The sequence below is a fragment of the Astatotilapia calliptera genome, chromosome 4, assembly GCF_964374335.1.
Source record: "Astatotilapia calliptera chromosome 4, fAstCal68.1, whole genome shotgun sequence".
NCBI classification, from domain to species: domain Eukaryota; kingdom Metazoa; phylum Chordata; class Actinopteri; order Cichliformes; family Cichlidae; genus Astatotilapia; species Astatotilapia calliptera.
In genome coordinates, this window is record NC_137425.1 from 27,630,001 (window position 1) to 27,645,180 (window position 15,180).

Here is a 15,180-nt window from a genome sequence, read left to right on the forward strand (position 1 = left end):
CCTTGATTTTGTCCCTAGCTGTTTGTTCTAGTGCATGTAGTGATCTTCTTATATTCTCAAAAGTTTGTCTTTGCTGAATAAAACCAGTTTGGTCTTTGCTTACCTTTAATGTAGACAGTGCCAAAGAGACTTGTAAAACCAAAGAAACCAAGTCTCCAAAGCCTGAAAGCCTGTGAGCAGTCATTCAAACCAAAGGTCTGAAGCAACGGCACCATGATGCTATCCACCTACCTCCTCTGCCATCCACCAAAAATGTCGACCAACAAGCTTTTTTTGGCAAGCTTTTTTAGAAAAGCTTGCCATTACAAAATTGTGTTATTTAAAGTAACTAGTGTGTCATACTTTGAAAAAAAGAGGCTGCTAGAAAGAATTTGAGGAATTTGTAACCAGATCTTTGAAATTTTGTGATCATGGTAGCATATTTTACAATAAAAAACAATATAGTGCTGTAGTCAATCAGTAAACAATATATATAGTCTACAGTGATAAGGTAGTTCCAAGTATGTCTAAAGCAAATTTCTGTCATAATTGCCACTATAACAGGAACACGTACCTTCTCCCTTCCTTTCTCAGCCCTTAAAGGATGTGATGTCAACCCCTCCTCTCCCCAGATGGCTGTTTCCCATACAGCGGGACCCTACCTTCAAATGTCAACTTCACGAGTACATCAGTACTGACCTCGACAGTCAAGCTGTGATTTTGCAGTGTGATGATGATGATGATGCAGTATTTCTAACTGTGAAGCAGTGGGAAAATATCCAGTGCAAGCTGCTATGCATCCCCTTCTTTGCACGCTACAGACTATGGAAACCCTTCGATGTCTGGCACAAAAATGTTTGTGCCAAAAAGATAACTTTGGCCATGGAGTCACTATAAAAAAAATTGTGTTTTGTATTTCTATTTTCAGATGCATTGAAAAATTGTCAGATTTTTGGATATGATTGAACTATTCTGGTTATGTTGAATTTTAATTTGAAATTAACATGGGATTTTATTTGTATATTTGTATGTTTTTATATGTGTCTGGAAGGCATATATAAATAGGCAATAAATATGAAAACGCACCCTCTTTGAAAGTCAACCTAAAAAATGACGTCTACCTGCAAAGTATCAAGCAAAGCATCCGGGTGGTTTTACTGCATTGTTTTCCTTAGATGCCTGACAGCTTTGAATTGCCCTGATGTATTTTTCTCCTTCAAAAACCATTCCAGATTGTATTTGCTGCTGCGAACGTGTACTCACACATGTTTGAGCACTTTCTGAGAATCTATAAGGAGAATGAAAGTTTGGATTTGGATGCAGTGCTTATTAACTTATTACTTATTCCATTGAAATTTACATTTTTTGTCATTATTGTTTTGTTTTTTGTTGTTTTTTTCCTACATTTTACTGTGGATTGTTTTTGGAAATTTGGAAAGTTTTTGACCATAAAATGTGATTTAAGGTCATCAGTCACACGCTCACCCAACTCGCTAAGAGGAAAGCTGAGCCCATAATCACTGACGTTCGTGAGGCCAAAGTTGAAGGACAGATCAGTCCCTCTACTACAGCTCAGCTGGTTGACTTTCTCACATTTCTGGATGAGATTGAGGAGACGGTGAGATGTTCCTGTTTAACAATTAAATGTGATAAACCAACAAAACACAGCAGCTTGTTTTCTTTTTCCTCAGCTTTCTTTTTCTGATTTACTCAACTCCATATTTCCATTTCTCGTTTTGCTAACAAAGAGCTGAAATCAGTATGCAAAATGTACGATCTGATCAACGTGCACTCAGTCCCCACACCACCAGAAATTCTTGCCATGCTTAAACTCTGTGATGACTTGTTAGATGATATCATGTGAAAGGAAGCGGAAGAATGGGATGCTACTATGAAAAGGTTTTGCAGCTACCTGAAGAAGGATATAAAGGAACTCAAACAGGAGAACATGGAAATCCGGTTTAAATTGCAGGTATGAGAAGATGATTGTTTTATTTTTAATTTTGTTGTTCTATTTCTATTTAGTAATTTTAACTAAAGCATAATTAAACTATATTTGGTATAATTAAAAGCTCGTGCATTTTAATGTGCAGGATCCACAAATTTTAGACATCAGTGCTGATTCATCACAAGTGCATCTGCTGTTGGGGGAGATCCAGATTTCCATAGAAAAGCCACAGGCCAAAGCTTCCTCCTGCACATCCTACCAGAAGAAATTCAAAGTACTCTAATTCTTTCAATGTAAACATATTTCATAGAAACTAGATCAAGCCATAAAAGTTTCGATGTGTGCTAAAAAAGTGATACAAAAAAGAACTGCAATTCGATTTGCATGCCATTTGGTGAAATAAATATTTGATCTCCTACACTCAGCCAAACTACTGGTTTCTATTGATTGACTGTGTGCACTAAGATTGCAATCAATCACAGATACTCCTAATCTCAACTCGTAATGTGCATAAAGCCCACCTGTCCACAGAATCAATGTCTTCCATTCAAACCTCTCCACCACCACTGCAGCTATCAAGGGAGATCAGGGAAAAGACTGTAGACCTGCACAAGACTGGAAGAAGCTTGGTGAGAAGATGGAAGAAATATCAAATGACCATGTGTGGAGCTCCATGAGAGCTCTTGGAGTGATGATAATCATGAGAAAGCTATTATCCCAAAACTACATGGGAGGAGTTTACTAATGATCTGAAGGCAGATGGGACTACTGTCACCAAGAACAGCTCTGGTAACACACTACACCATAACATATTGAAATCTTGCACGTCCCCCTGATCAAGAAGGTCTTAAGCATGTCTCTGAACATCTAAATAATTCAGATAAGACCTGGAAGAAATTGTTGTGGTCAGATAAAAGCAACATCAAGCACGGGCATTAACTCAACCTGCCATGTTTGGAGGAAGTGAAATTCTGAGTATGACGCAAAGAACACCAACCCCAGGTAGAAACATTAAGCTTTGGGCTGTTTTTCTGTAAAGACAGGATGACATCACCGCATTGAGATGCCAAGGACAGGGGCATTTACACAAAATCTCTGGAATCTCTTTCCCTCAGCCATAACACTGAACAACACTGTGGATGGATCATCCACCATGACAATGACCCAAAACATACCGCCAAGGCAACAATGGAGTGGCTAAATAGGAAGCACATTAAGGCTACTGAGTGGCCTATCCAGCCTCCAGACCTTAATCCCAATAGAAACTCTATGGAAGGACCTGAAACTTTTAGTTCTCATACAACAGTCAAGAAACCTCTAAATCTCTAGAGGATTAGAGAGTTTCTGTAAGGAGAAGTGAGCCAAAATCTCTCCTGTGTGCAAACCTGTTGACCAATTACAAGAAAAAAAATTTCATGGATATTTGGATGATATTCTGTCTCTCTCCATTAAAATGAAACTACCATGAAAACAAGAGACTGTTCATCTCTTTGTAAGTGAGCCAATTTACAAATTCAAAAGGGAATTAAATTATTATTTCCTCCACTGTATAGCAAGTATATCCATACTATAAACTAAATGAAAATGTACTTTTCATTTTACCCATCGCTAGAGCACACTTCAACAACTGGACATGGAGCAGTTTAGTGCACAAGTCAACAAATGCAGCAAGTATTTCAACCAGCTTGAGAAGGGCCTGCCACGTAACAATATAGTTCCCTGTCTGAAGAACAAGGTGAACGTGATGATGCACAGAGTGGGTAGAAAAAAGTGTTATGAAATATCTGATATTTTTTGTGGCATACAGTAGATAATGTTGTCAGCAGTCTCTTTTTAAAATGATACCATATTACAATATGGGCTGAAAGTAATTCATTATTTTTGTGACTGCTCAAGTGTTATTTATGTGTTCTTTCTTTAGCTGCCTGTGATCGCTGATCTTCATTACCCATGTCTGAAACCAAAACATTGGAAGACCTTGGAGTCTTTGGTGGGGACTTCCCTCAATGTGGATAAACTTACCATAGCTGGTTTAGAGGAACTCAGTTTTTCATACGGCAAAGAGGATAAGGGTACTACTGACTGAGCACACAACAGATCCTAACACCTAATAAAAGTTACAGATTGATTAGAGGTCCAAAATCATATTTATCGGCTCATCATTAAATTGCAACTAGAGTTATTAAAATGCAAACTCCTTAGGAAAAAAACAAAAACAAAAAAAAACATCTAACACAATAAATAACTTTTAGGTTTCAGGACAAGCTTCAGAAGCGGCTTCAGTGGAGACCACATCTCAAAGGTATGTGGATTACATATAAATATTTATACAGATATTATATCTCAGTAAAAGTACTACAATAAAAATGACACTTACATATCTCTCTATTTAATATTATATCCCTCATTTTATACCCAAATATGAGTCAAAGTCACTCCAATGTTACTTGATTTCAGAGAAATCAAAGATAATCTATTCGTGTAAAAGGAAAGACACAGTTAGCTACATGTGCTTAAGCATCAGTGTGACATCAGATCAGATTTGCTGGGTGTAGGTGTTGGGCGTGGCTCGACACGCCAGGGTGCGAGGGCCCTCTCAACGCTGCTTGCAGCTTTAATTGTGTTTGTAACTCAGCTGTAATGCTGTAACTTCTAATATCTTGCCCATATGTTTCCAAACATATTTTCACCTCTTTAACACCTCTTACACCTTTGCAATTAAATCTTTGTAAAGACAGATTTTATGACCAACCACTGAGACTTCAGTACTAAACAAACAGGTAGTACATGACAGTGTTACCAAGAAAGCACTTTTTCCTTCGTCTGTAATCGAATATTGAATTTTAATTTGATTTGCTGTACATCAGGTGCCGGCACCAAGTGCTGAAAATTACGCTGTTTTCAATTTAACATTTTCATCTGGGTAATTTATGTGGATGCTTGTGGCGTGCATGTCTGTGCATGTGTGCAGCCTAATTTGTTGCCTTGCTTGTATGACTGAATCCGCTCTGATGTGGAGGAGGAAGGACAAAGCTTGGGGGATAAGCTTCCCTTCTTCTCTGCTCCCCCCTCCCCCAGTTCTCCGTTTCTCTCAGCAGTGATGAGGTTTACAGTGGAGTTACAGTCAGCCCGTACGCAGCAGTGTTGATTGTGGTGGACAGGTCCAGTAAACATTGCCTGCGTGATGCTGAGTCAAGTAAATTGTCACTGTGGGTGAGGAGCCAGGGCTTCACTCAAGCCGCACTTGTTGACAACCTCTATCTCTTTGCCCTCGAAGGCCGGCTGTGTAATTTAGGCTGGCAGGGCATCAATTAAGTTAGGCTGGCTGCAGAACACAGAGTGAGGGACAGAAGGGTGAGGATCGTTTGGGCGTGTTTGCTGGGAGTGTGTGCAGCAGAAGAATAGGGAAGTTGTGCAAGGTCGAAGGTGTGGTTGACATTTTTGGCGTGCATTCACAACCCATTAGGATCTGGTCTCACACCCAGCAAACGGTCAAGAATCGTGGTTTTTGAGATCAGTGCTAATAAAGTTGATAGGTTCTTATTTATTGTGGTCAATACTAAAACGGTGCTAACATGCAATTTAAAACATTTGTTGTTCCTGCTGTCTGTACTGCAAGTGGAGTGCACAACTTGATCTGCAACTAAGCAGTCTGCAAATTGAAGGATCACCACTTGATTTGAGCATTAAATTCAGTCAATTGTGCTGTCACTAAAATTGCATTCATTCTGTTTTATTTTTTTCAGGAAATGATGGAGAGGAGAAACAACTTTTGGTGCGTGTGAGGGTGTGTGAGCGTTTTTCTGTTTTCATTTTATTTAAGGAAATTTAAAAATGTAAGCCAGACCTTAAATCCTGATTTTGCAAAGCACTCGATCCAAACACAAATAAACCTTGGTAATAACTTCTCTAATTCTCTGGATTATTGACACTGATTGTCAGCTTTACTGGCATAACAGGACTTGCAGCAGGCGCAGTCTTGTTAACCACACACCCTTCCAATGTCAGTCCAGACAGCCTCCACCTGCATGACCGCTCCACCGAGTCCACACGCAGCATCCCTGTAGGACACACTATTTTGCTAAAGGGTGTGTGAAAAGGGTGTTTGTAAAAAGCAAACAGGGTGTAGGAAAGGCTTGGCTGGTGTCAAAGAGGTGAAGAGTACTGCACGTTCTGCTATTGTTACAGTTCATCGTGGGTACACGAGGTGTGTTGGCAGGTTTGTGATCATGTGATGGGAGGAGCAGGCTTAAGAAGTGTTCCTCTAACCTGTTATTAGTCCAGGACGGTTATTATTGCACTTACGACCGCAAAATAACACCGTATTCAAACTCCTTTTAGCCACACTCCAAGATGGAATAATAGCTGTTTTTATATAGAACACATCTGATGACAGCAATGTGATGTTGGTCCTTGTAAGCAGTGAAATAGACGTGCAAATTTGCTGGCCTAAAAATTTGTGTATAAGAACAGCTGATGTTTAAAAGTGAGCAAAGCAGCTGTCGTCTGTAATTGAAACAGTAACGCAACACGGACTTTGACAAATACAACAACAGGGACTCATCACAGCTACAAGTGTATATTTCCAACACAGCTCAAAACCAAACTCAGACTATACAGTCATTTATTTTTATTCATGCTAGTACTATGAATGAATGAAATTCCCAGGAAATGGTGTATTGCCATTTGTGTTCCCCAGAGGATGAACCCTAATGACTTTGGCACCATCCTAGCTTTAACACTTCTGCCTAGACAGATAGATTTATTTATTATTTTTTTTTTATTGCCTTTCTAACCTTCCATTTTATACATTTTGGCTATTCTAAAGTATCAAAACACTTGCAGGACTTCTGACTGACAAGTCATAAGTTTTACAGTCAGATCCCGCTTTTATACTGTCTTAGGCTACGTTCACACTGCAGGTCTTAATGCTCAATTCCGATTTTTTGATCAAATCCGAATTTTTTGTCTGCTCGTTCACACTACAAATAAAATGCGACAGCAAACGAGCTCTAGTGTGAACGCTCAAAGCGGCCCGCATGTGCAAAAGAAGATGTCACACAACGCGCTCTGTTTAGACACAGAGCAAACAATATTGTTTGACTGATGGCCCTTAATATAAAGACTTCGGACTTCACGTTTCCCAATTTTTGCTTTAAGTTATTTTGTTATTTACATAATAATGTAGATAACCTAATAATTATCCTTATTGCTGTTTTAGAGAGGAGCGGTGCTTCAAAGGATAGTTGCAGATTTCTGTCAGAATCTGCAGATTATGCAGTACAAATAAAATGTTCACGTTTCTCCAACGTTGTCTTCCCAGCAGTTTGACCGGGTGGCCAGGAAGCGTTCGCGATGTCTTATCGGGCGCTTCTCCGGCGCTGATAATTGGCGTCTGTCTTGTGTCAGTGACGTAAAAGACGGATTTAATGCGACTTGACCGTTCACACAGCAGTCGCTTTCTGAAACATCGGATATGTATCGGATTCAGGACCACATACGAAAGTGACCCAGATCGGATTTGAAAATATCGGATTTGTGCCGTTCACACTGTCATACCATGATCGGATATGGGTCGCATAGGGTCAAAAAAATCCGATTTGATGCGCTTTTGCCTGCAGTGTGAACGTAGCCTAAGGTTCTAACCAGTGGCGGAGCGGGGAGGGGGGGGTGGCTTACTGGGCTTAAGCCCGGGTTGTTTTTCAGAAGCCCAGGGTCTTTTGGAGTGTAATTTTTTCATAGTTAGACGCCTGGCTGACAACTGTATAAAACAAAAACTACACACAATATTCGAAGCACATAGTGCACACTGTGGGAATTTACCACTGTGCGTAAATCCCCCCTTATATTGGTATGATCCGAGCTCAGGCACTAAGCGGGGCGGGGCAGCTGCTGCCTGCGAGTGCGCAGCCAGGCAGACAGAAGAGAACTGAAGTTCGACCAGGTACCAAAGCAAATCATTCGTACTGTACAAATAATGTAAATATGATGATGCATCGCGAAAGATTGATATCAAACTGATCACTTGACCCATATTACCTTACTTGCTCTTCCAGTGAATCAACAAATGGTGAAATGAAAAGCCGAACAACAACAATGCTGTTTCTTTGTTGTTAGGGCTAAGCCCCGGGTGTTTCAAATGTCTGGCTCCGCCTCTGGTTCTAACTAGCAAATATTAGCATGCTAATGCTACAATTTATAGATAGCAAACCCACTGCATGTTGATTCACAACAGTGTTAGCATTTTGGCCAATGCAATGTTGGTTTTCTGGTGCAAGAACAGATCATATGCAGAAGAGCTGAAGCCTTGGTTAGCGAGCTGTATTCATAAATATATTTATGTGTCTTCAGAGACTCAGACGACTGCAAATTAGTGCTATGTAAGCAAAAACTACATTTTCAAACCAAATCTAGACAACCACATCTTATTTACTATACACCAGCCCATATTATCTATTATTTATTAAATCATTTCATTAAAAAACACAAAATGCAACAAATAGTGTGATACAAATAATGTAGCAAGGTAAGGCTTAATAGACAGCAGCTAGCTACAGCTGCTGGTGTTTATCACTCAGGCTGTCATCCTTTAGTAAAAACCAAACAAGTGCTTAAAAAATCCCCTTATATTTTTATTGTAGGGGAAATTATCTACAGAGGCTAAATCAACTTTTGGTTTTTAAAACATACAAGTTACAAAGTTGAAGTTGGGTATTTTAATGTGGTGGTTTATGGGGACTTTACAGGAGAAGGAGGAAGAGGAGGGAAGGATATTTGGCACCTTTGCAATGGCTTCATTTTTCAGGTTGCCACTAGGGTAAAGATCACACCTGCTAAAGCCACAGAACATTTTCATCGTAATAGTGAGAATATCAACATCTGTCTATGTCTGCGAGCTCACAGAGCTGGAGGTCCACAACTGCACCCAGTATGTTTTAGTGTGTGCTAATACTAGTGCTAGACACAGATTTTAAGAACCCACTAACCCACTATCCGTTTCTGCTGGTTTCAATGGAGTGCAAGTTGCTGTCTCATCCTTCAAGTGCATTGTGAACTTGCAAACAATGGAACCAGGTCTCACGTTGCCCAGGAGGAGCTGCGCACCTGATCCCCTCCAGGGGATTGGCCCTAATCACAGGGACACATGGAGGGACTCTCCCTGTGAGGAGGCACTTGTTGCCAGTCCACTATGACTCACTCACGCTGGCCATGTGCTGCCTGTTCGTGTGTGCATGTGTATGTGTGTGTGAGGGAGAGGGTGAGGCTTGGAAACAGAAAGCGAGACTGAGAGAGGGACTTTTTAGAAACACAAGAAGGGAGCAAATCAAAAATTAATAGCACAGGCAGAGCAAAAGCAAGCAGAGCACACCTGTTTTACAGATACAGTGCAGGACTGTGAAGGGTCTCTGCTACCACACCACGGCTGATGCCTCCTCCTCGGAGCTTGACATTTACAGTGGGGCAAACTTGAAAAGAACAGAGTGAGGTTGCAGTCCCTGCAGTTGTAATGAGTCACGTTAACATTCAAGTGTGGAGGTCATTTTAGAGGCTGTTGCATAACATGAGTGAAAATTAGCTGCTTTTAAGCGGCACCAGCATAACAATCACTCAATCACCTGAGAGCTGAGCTGACAAGCTGTGTATTTTGGAGAAATGTGTTATTTCAAGAGTGGCTTATCAAAGCAGACACGTTTTAATGGTTCAACAGCCAGAGTTTATTCCCATGCAAGTGTTTTGAAATTTACACTCCCTACCGTGCTCCTGAGGCGAGTCTATTATTGAGTGGCTGCCTTTACCAAAGACATAAATCTGTGGTTAAAGACCGAGGGAGGAGACAGCTGATAAAGCAGGGAGGGATATAAATCTCTATTTTTTTCCTTCTCTCTCTCTCTCCTCCAGTTTTACATGTCCTGGCAGCACGTACCTATATGGGTGACCTCATGTCTAGAGAGGGGCTTTTCTAATCAAACTCTGCACACCCTCTGTTATATCCGAGGCCTGTCCATCTGTGTTCCGCGGTTTTGTTGTTTTCCTCTCCATGTAGCACCTGGAAAAGCTGCAGGGGAAATCAAGTGCTGCCAACACATTCCAACACATTCCTGCTCTAAATGCCTGGGCACAGCCGCAAATTGCTGGCATTCTCCGATTTAAAGGTGCAGCAGTTTTCTTTGTCTCGCCACACAACATACAACGTGTTCTCATGTAGGCATGGGTGTTCACAATTTATCAGTAACTTAATGGCTAATGTATGACATGGAAGTGTATCCCAAATGTTAGGCCCTTATAATCGCCTTCACTTTATGATTTACAACACACGTGACACTTCCAGTTGTAATTTTACATTTTTTTCCTTATGTACAAGGTCTTGAATAATCAGACCCTATATTATCTTAGATGCGGCATATCACATCAATAAAGAGGAAAACTAGAATGGGAGATAAAGCCTTCTGCTTTCAGGCCACAATTCTGTACAACCAGCTTCCAGTTTGAATTTGGGAGACAGACATCCTCTCTGCTTTTAAGTTTAGGCTTAAAACTTATCTTTTGGATAAAGCTTGTAGTTGGGGCGTGACCATGAACCCTCACTTGGTTGCAATGCAATAGACCGAGGCTGCTGGGGGGTTTCCCATGTTGCACAGAGTTTTTCTTCTTCACTCACCTTTTTCACTCTCTGTGTTTATACATCACTCTGCAATTAATCATTAGTTATCAATACTCTCTGGCTTTCTTCAACAGTGTGTCTTTTGTCCTGCCTCCCTTCAGTTACCCCAGACTAGTCACAGCAGATGGCTGACCCCTTCCTGAGCCTGGTTCTGTCGGAGGTTTCTTCCTGTTAAAAGGGAGTTTTTCCTTCCCATTGTTGCCAAGCGCTTATTCATCTGATTTTGGGGGTTTTCTCCCTAATGTTTTCTCCTAATATATAAGGATTTCTCCTTACATTTTAAGCACCTTGACACAAGTAAAATTGAATGTAAGTGAATTAAATGAAATGCAGCTTTTCCACAAATATTTGAATTACAATCTCAGTATAGTACACCCTTTTGTTTATTTTACATGATGAGTTTTTCAATCTCAGCTGTCAAAAAACTGTCAAAAATTGTTTTGGCTTGGATATTCCTTAGCATTTCTGAACATAACAAAACCATCAGAAAGATGTCCATTATTTCAGCTGGACATGGGGTTTACCGTCAATGAGTCATCGGCACTAAGCCTGTAAGGACTACTCTGAGGGATTAATTAAAGAACTGTTGCTGGGGTTGTTGTTGTTGTTTTTTTTTTTGGGGGGGGGGGGGGGGGTACAGAAGGTTGATAGAAAGGTATTTGTACTCCTTATGGATGTGCATATACGCTGAGGGGCCACTTTGTTCAACTATTCATTAGCATAAATGTGTAATCATCCAATCACTTTCCAGCAACGCAACGTGGCATCCTCTAAACAATCTGCTGAAGTTCAAAGTGAGCATCTGAATGGGAAAGAAATGTCATTTAAGTGACTTTGAATATGGCGCGGCTGTTGTTCTCTAGGTGGTTTGATCTGAGTATTTCAAAATAACTGCTGATCTGCTGGGATTTTCCCACACAACCATCTCCAGGGTTTATAGAGAATGGTCTGAAAAAGAGAAAATATCCTCTGAGCAACTGGTCTCTGGGTGAAAATGCGTTATTGGTGCCAGAGATCAGAGGAGAGTGGCCAGATAGGAAGGCAACAGTAACTTAAACAACCCTCATTAAAACCAGTCCATGCAGAAGCATCTCTAAAACCACAATACATCAAGCCTTGAAACACATGGGCTACAGCAGCAGAAGACCACATCTGATGCCACTCTTGTCAGCTAAGAAAAAGGAAACTGAGACTATGATTTGCACAGTTGCAGTAAAATTGAACAATGGAAGGTTGCAAAAATGTTGTCTGGTCTGATGAATCTCAATTATCTCAAACTGGTTTGAGATAATTGATAATTAAACTCGATCCAGTAGAGCGACTTTGAGATTTGATGAAACAGGAGATTCACATCATGGATATGCAGCCAAAACTCAGCACCGGCTATGTTATGCCACGTGTTAATATGGACCAAAATCTCTGAGGAATAGTTGTATTATGAGACAAAACAGTATTTCTTCACATGACAAAAATATATTTTTACTAGTATAGCGATTTCTGTTCTAAGACTTAACTGTAACAACTTATTATTTGCAGGTGATAAACTATTTGACCATATTTTTTGTTATGACAGAGATGTGCCATATATTTCATTATGATGTATATTTTTGTTCCTGTTTTTTTAATTGTTGATTGTCGATTGGCTGATTAGACTCCTCAGCGGGTTGTTTACTACTAGCAGGGTCCTGGTGTTGATTTGTTGGGGGTCACACCCACAAATGTCTCAGACATGCATCTGTTTCTGCTGCTATGCAACAATAAATTTCCTATACACAATGTAATTATGTTCTGCTGCTGATTTGGTGATAAATGTGCTATTGTAAAGAACTGCTGTACAGAGTAGGTTTAGGGGCTCTAGAAATGCGTATTTTGTTAACCTGAATATTAATATATTTTTTTCTCACATTTGCATTTTAACGATTTAATATCAAGATAAACTTTTCCACACACATTGTCCACTCTGTGTTTTGAGCACTGGCGCTTGATTTGCAGTGCTAAATTAAGTTGGACATGTTGTCAGTTGAATTTGGAAAATAACCTTCTCGTGCAAACTCTCCCCACACACACACACACACACACACACGTATACATCATTCTGAACGAAACAGGCAAAAGATCAAACCATCAAACAATAAGCAATAACTGACAGCGGAAATATGAAACAACTGTTGTTTCGATCTGCAATTCATAAGAAATTGAGATAACTGTCTTAGCAACATCGTAAATTGTTTAATCATTGCACTTTAAGACTTTTTTTTCTTTTTCTTTTTTTTAAAAGAGGAACTATCCTCATTTTTTTTTCCAAACAACAAAACCACAAACTTCAAAAAAAGAAATAATTACTCAATCTTAGCTGCTGGTCCTCCCACCTCCACCCTCCCAGTTCCCCCCAGAGGGAAGCAAGTGCGTCAATGGAGGGTTGGAAAAGAAGAGAAGTAAAGCCTTTTGACTTTCAGGAAGGAAACACATCTGGGGAATAAGGAAAGAGAGAACGGGTGAAAAGAGGAATTAGCATGGAGGAAGAGCAGCTGGCCAAAAATAGTCAGCCTCTGTTTGAGCCTTGCTTTGCCAGAGCCCCTACCACACCTCCTGCCACTTAAGCATTAGTCAGCCCTGAACGAGCCTTCGGTGGGTGACTAACTTCTCCACTGAACCCCCCTCAAGTCATGGACTGCACTTCCTCCCAGGTGTCTTAATCCAGCCCAGGGTTGCTCAACTTGAGACCCCCGGTCCTGTCTTTTTTGTCCTATCTTCATCTTCCTTTGAAGTAAAAACACAAGTGCTCTTATAGGACTCAACTGAAGGGTGTGTGGGACTGGAAATACAGATCACTGTGGGCGGCCGGGGAATAAGGTAAACAGTGATGTAAACCAGTGACATGATGCTTTACAAAATACATAAACAAAACAAAACCATGAAAAACTGAGATAACAGGAGTTAATATGATTGAGATTTAAGTTATTTTAAGAGAAGCCAGGGGAAGGGAATGAGTAAACATGTGCATTCCTATGGGCAGAAACCCATCTTTAAAAACAGGAACTCTGGTCAAGCAAATATGGTAAAGCCAGATGTAAGGCGGTGTTGTGACCAGACTGGTTTTGGATGGGAAGGACCGGATGTTTGACAGACATTTCATCTCGTCGCAGGTGTTCAAGTAGCACGGTGGACTTATTACACAGTAACTCACTAGGTTTGCCAAAGCAAACAGGAAGCAGTGGCAGAGTTTCACTGTGATTGGTCACTTAAGTTTGATTTGTGACGATGACTAAGAATGCAGGAAGGAGACGGAAAGGGACTGGGTGAATTTCAGAGTACCAAGGAGAGGGTGTACGTGAGTGACAGCATGGTAATGATACCAGAAGGAGACTTCACCTGCTTATGAACGACTAGAAACAACCATGACATTCCCACTCTTTAGCAAAACAAAAACAGAGGAATACCTGTACACGCTCCCAAAGGCTGGATCAAAAGTCAACAGGCTATATATAAAGAATTGAGCTACCATTATCCTGCTATTTTAAAATATGTGTGTTCATTACTTAGAAAGCATGTCTTATTGGATACATTTTGTATTAGAGCAGTCATGCAGCGTGGATTGTAGGCTGTGGCGTTGCCAGTTGGGCAACAAGCTGTTCTCTATGGCTATTTGTCAACTAGAGCCATCCAGTGGTGCTTTGAGGTAATCTGAATAGTACAAAAAAAAAAAATCAGCGGGGCTTTCAGCAGAGACGCTGGACAGCCACTGCTGGAATTTTTTTAATGAAATGCAGCAGCTAACAATGAATAAATAAGCTGTTGCTAGTAAAATATGCCAACATATTGCTAATTAGTGCACCAGATAACTTCCCATTACAGGTAAACTTGTTTACAAGTGGATACAAGTACTACAGTTTCAGCATTACATCCTAAGACAAAGTCAACAACACTTGGCCTTGTCTGACCCTGTAAAAGTTGACTTTAGACATCTGAAATTAACCAGGAGCTTCTTTGTACAATAATAGTAGTAGTACATTTATGTGGTTGCCAATGTGGATGGACCCACATGTTTGATTTGGCACATAGGATGCCCCCTCCCCCTCCCGTTTATCTGGGCTCAGGCCCAGCACTAGGAGTATATTAGCTTTTCTTGAATTGGGATCTTTCATATGTAAGACCAATGTGTTAACAACAATAGAAGTAGTAGGAGATGTAGTGCTTTTGCATCAGTCTCAGTCCTTGGATGGAGTCCTGCCACCCATCCTCACTTCTCAACAAACTCTTTGCCTTGGCTTTTAGAAGCTCCTTGCCAACAGCAGTAGCCATAACTGGGATGCACTGGTTGGATCACAAGTTAAACTAGTTGAGAGTAAAGCACTGAGACTCTGGGGTTTATGTATTAGACAAAAGAACATGGTTATGTTGATTATATGGGACAACTAATTTATTTATATAGTTAAATAGTGGTGCCTGAAATTACAGTCGTGCTAGCATGTGAGTGCCAAGCAAAGGATAAAGAGCCGTCATGGAAAGGCTCTGAAGACATTGTGGCCATCTATGGCCCTAAATTTGCAAATTTGAGATCCCTTCTATAGCAGTTTGATAGGATCCAACA